The 4,740-nt window shown below is 55.7% G+C and overlaps 1 protein-coding gene across 1 annotated transcript in view; it reads left to right on the top strand.

Moving 5' to 3' along the window:
* AMBRA1 (autophagy/beclin-1 regulator 1) overlaps window positions 1-4,740 on the top strand; it is a 173,299-nt gene that overhangs the window by 156,547 nt on the left and 12,012 nt on the right. The gene's annotated exons all lie outside the window — the stretch shown is intronic.

The following is a 4,740-nucleotide window of genomic DNA, read 5'->3' as shown; positions in this document are numbered from 1 at the left end:
AGGACTGGGGTCAGCAGCGTTCACCTGTAGGTCTGGCTGGTGAGGTGCGGTCTTCCAGAGGGGAAATCCGAACCTTGCTAGAGCCTGCCTCGTTCTTGGCCTCACTCCTTAAAGTGTCCTTTCTACCTCGGGAATGGTAGCTCTCCATTCCAGAAATCTTCAAAAGATTGGTGTAGTTACCAAGTGCTCTTAAATCTAAGGCAGTATTGTTTTTTTCTTCGTTTTCCCTTGTTCTCTGGTTTCCTAGTGATAGTCAAGTTTCCCTGCAGGCAGAAGCATAGATATCAACAGTTCTTTTCTAAACCCTTTTTGAAAAATTCAGCAGGTGGTCTTGGGTTTGTGTAAATGCCACAGACCCTAACTTAAGAAATAAAACCAAGAGTATAGCGTTAAAGCCCTAATTTGCCAAGCCACTGATCTCTGACAGCCTGGCTCTATCTGTGTTCTGCCTGTTTTCCTTTCTGCTTGGGCCTCCATCTCATAACACTGAAGGCAGATTGAAAAGCTCAGTTTAAAATGAAAATGATAATTCACTGGTCTTGATTGAAGGAGAGGGTGGAGGGGCGGTGGGGAACCAGAGCATTGCTGCCCTACATCCTTATGACACCTCCTTCCCTCTCCTCTGGTGTTTTGGGGCAGAGAGGTCGGTTCAGGCCTCCTGTCATTCAGAGCCCTGGGAGTCCTCCAGGTGTGTCATCCGCTTCCAGAGCCAGCCAGGTGGGGAGACTCGAACTCTGTGCTTCAGTGCAGACCAGGCTGAGGGCTGCGTGGACCAGTGCAGGGGTCCAGCCGATTAAGTGTCACATCTGCCTCCAGGCCCTCGCATTGGGCACGGAGCCTCGTCCGAGGGGAGCTGCAGAGTGCAGAGCAGGCGTGGCCTGGCTGGTTTGCTAGGGTCTCTGGTCATTGGGTGTGTCCACGTTGCCTTTCGATTGGGCCCTTGGTGATTTTTCCCAAAATGTGTGTTTGAGTCACTTCTGGTGGACCAGCAAGGGACAGGTGGCTGAGCCCTGGTCAGCCGAGCTAGGTCAGTGGCCCAGGAGAAAGAACGTCTGCTTCTGACGACAGCTCTTTGATCCCACCTAGAATTTTCAGAGCCCCTTCCACAGGGAGGCGGCCGGCTCAGCCCGACCTAGTCAGGCTGCTCCAGGCGCCAGGGGCTGCTTGGTTCTGCCAGCCACGCTCTCCTGGACTCCAGGACTGTGGAGCCTGCCCTTTCACCAGCTCCTGGTGCCCTTGCAGAACACAGCCTTCGTCTTCACGACTGTGCCGCTGTTAATTCAGGCGCTGGATCTGTCCATTTCTGCCCTCCCCCAGCCTGTCCGTAGTCCTGGATCTGTCTGCCCTGGACGATTTTACCCTTCTTGCCGCCGTTCCCCAGAGCTCATGGCGCTGGTGGTCTGATGCCTCCTCCTTTGTTAGTCCTTCACGAGAGGACTCTCCCAGGCGCCTGTCCCGAGACTGGACAAGAGCCCCGGGTTGCGGCCCCCCTCAGCAGCCCCGTGGTTGCGGGCCTTGCGCCCCTCCTCCCGCAGGGCGTCCTTCTCAGCGCTGCAGTCTTGTCTCTGGCTCCGGCTGCTCACCTTGCCCCACCAAGGCTCCCAGCCTCTCTTGCAACAGTGGTCTGCTCTTAGCAGAGGCAGGCTCTCTACTCCCGGTTTGTCCTGGCCCCACTGAGGCTTTTACATCTGAAACCCCAGCCTACACGCTCGGTGTGAGTCACAGACTCCTCAGCCAGACGCAAAGCTGGCTTTGGCCCCTCTCTTCTCCCCATATGTCGTCTTCAGCATCCAGCGTCTCCGCAGGCGGGAGCCATCTTGGGCTGCCTGGGGAGCTCTCTTGTGGTTTGTTGCTCTTTAGTCTCTCAGTCCAACTCTCTGCGACCCCATGGACTGTAGCTCGCCAGGCTCCTCTGTCCACGGGATTCTCTCGTCAAGAATACTGGAGTAGGTCGCCATTTTCTCCTCCAGGAGATCTTCCCAACTCAGGGGTTGAACCCGTGTCTCCTGTATTGTAGGCGGATTTTTCACCACTGAGCCACCAGGGGAGCCTGGGAAGCTCTCTTCCCTACCAGCAAGTCAAGTCTCCTCCGTGGCAGGAGAGCAGTTATGTTTGACACAATGAGCAGCGCCCCATCCCAGACCTAGTTGTGCTGGACTCCGAGCGAGTTAAGCCTGCCTTTTTGGTGGTGTTCTTTGCTCCTGATGTCTTGGGTCATGTGGGTTAACGCCCCATACCTTAGGGCTGATATTTCAGGGTAAATCAAGATGGGCAAGACTTTGTCCCAGGTTGTCCAAAGGCTCTCCAGGTCTCCGTCACCTTCATTTCTGTACTCCAGGCAGGAAGTACCGTGAACAATATTCAGGTAAGGAAGTGAAGACCCACCACGGGTCTCCCGGCGCATCAGTGACAGAATGAGGCTTCCTAAGTTTGCCATCCAGAACTCTTTCCTGTAGCTGATTCTTAACGTTTTTTTCAATCAAAAACTGCTATAGAATTCCAACAAAAGCAACATACTCTCTTCCACAGAAAAAATACACCACTTGCAACTCTGTAACTCTCCGAAGACCTCGGGTGAAGAAAGCAGCCCCAGATCACCTGGAGGCATTTAAGTGGCCAGGTGACTGAGGCAGCAGGAAATGAGCGAGGCTGAGTGAGGCCACGGACGTCTTTCTTTTTTTTTTAATATTTTATTTATTTGGGTCCACCAGCCCTTCGTTGTGGCACACGAGATCTCTAGTTGTGGTATGTGGGATCTAGTCCCTGACCAGGGATCGAACCGCAGCCCCCTGCATTGGGAGCAGGAGTCTTAGCCACTGGACCACCAGGGAACGCACATCTTTTGAACGCACTCTGAGTGGTCTCCGGCCCAGGATGAGGAGAACAAATAGGAAAGTAGAGGCCCAGTGTTGTCACCTGCTGCCTGGCCCCGCGTGACACAGCTCCCTGGCACCCCTGTTCCCAGGGGCACACCAGCCGGCCGGCCAGCTGGGCCAGGATGACCGCCCTCGCTCCACACCAGGTGGTCGTCTGCCTTTGTCTCAGGCTCAGGCAGCTGCACCACGCTCTGTGCTTTCAGTCCTGTTCCTGGTTTCTCCTCCATTGTCTTAGCCTTGACACGCTCTCCAAGCACAAAGACAGAGGTAACAAGCTTCTTGGGCTTCTCTTGATGGGTTTTAAAAACCCACTTGACAGTAGGCGAAAAAAGCCTCAGGAAACGCTCCGTCTCCCCAGGACAGGTGAGGAGACGAGCCACTGTCCTTCAGCCTAGAGCCCTTTCAGTGGCCGATAGCCCGGCTGCCTGCCCCCCTCCCCCCTTCCTAGCAGTGAGGGGCTCCTTTCTCCTTTGCTTCACCCCCCACTTCTCCCAAGCCACTCCTGTGCCTCTAGCTGATCACCAGCCCAGCCGACACCCCCACCAATGACCACAGTGGGTGTGAAGTGCCAGATTGGTGTGAGGTGCTGCTTGCTCACTTCCGGCTTCAGAGGTCAGCCCTACAGATGGGGGGTGGGGATGTGCGTCTGGGAAGACCACTGCGTGTCAGAGTCTGCTCAGAAGGCAGAATTCAGAGACTCACGTCAGGAGAAAAGGAGGCCGGGGGGAATGCCCTGGCATTCCAGTGGTTAGGACTCAGCTCTTCCACTGCCGAGGGCCCGTGTTCAGTCCCTGCTCAGGGAACTGAGATCCCGGCATGGCACGACTGCGCCCCCTCTTCCTCCCTCCAAAAAAAGACCTTCTAGGAGAAAGCTGTGTGGAGCTTTCCAGGCCTCCACTGATAGATGAAAGAAGAATGTCCTCAAAGGGAATTATACCCTAGAAGTTGGGATGTTTGGAGCCAGAGCCCTGTGTGAGAGCGGCGTGAGGGGTCGTTGAGCCAGGCCCAGAAGCACTGCTCACAGAGGCAGCCAGGTGCTGAACAGAAGTCTGTTTGACACGCCTGGCCCTGACTGGCCTTCCCACTCTTCTCCATCCCTCTTTGTCTAGCTTCCAGGAAGGACCTAGAGCAGACAGTGGTGACTCACTCATCGTCCCTGAGGACCAAGGAGAGAGGAGAAGGTTGGCGCCGTTCCTCAGCTTAGAGATGGAAATAAGTGACATTGAGCACTGAATGGCATTTCCATGGCCAGAGAGGGTTATCTCCAACTCTGTTCCCTGGTCCGGTGCCTGGCCTTTCGGCCAAACACACGAGCTTGTCATAGTCAAGCTGGTCTGACCCCAGAAGGTAGAACAAATGACGGCTCGCACTGGACTTCTTGGTGAGGAGCAGAGGGGATTGGAAGCAGCATGGCGATCGTCCCTGTGGCCCCTGGTCTGTTTGGCAGTTGACAGCCTCCATAAACGGCCAGAGTTTGCAGCTCGGGGCTGAGGACGCCGGCTGCCGGACGGGAAGTGTCTGAGGGGCTCTGAGGACGCAGGCTGCCGGACGGGAAGTGTCTGAGGGGCTCTGAGGACGCAGGCTGCTGGACGGAAGTGTCTGAGGGGCTCTGGGTCAGTGTTCTGCTGGCAGTCGCCACTCAGGGAGTGCCTTCAGGTCGCCTTTTCTCCAAGACAGGAAGGGAGGGGCCTGGTCACCCAGGATGTGGTTTGGTGTGGGCTCGGTGTGAACAGTTTGTTGTCACTCACCAGCCCGGGGTAGCAGGCGGTTCAGATGAATTAGAGAGGAAGGATCTGGCGGGGACCCACATGGTATCGCCACTTGTCAATAAATCTTGACAAGTTTGTAAATCAGGCTCCATGGC

The sequence above is a fragment of the Bison bison genome, unplaced genomic scaffold (genome assembly GCF_000754665.1).
Source record: "Bison bison bison isolate TAMUID 2011002044 unplaced genomic scaffold, Bison_UMD1.0 scf7180017864178, whole genome shotgun sequence".
Taxonomy (NCBI): Eukaryota; Metazoa; Chordata; class Mammalia; order Artiodactyla; family Bovidae; genus Bison; species Bison bison.
The sequence above is the reverse complement of the archived record's forward strand: the minus strand, read 5'-3'. Positions and strand labels throughout refer to the sequence as shown.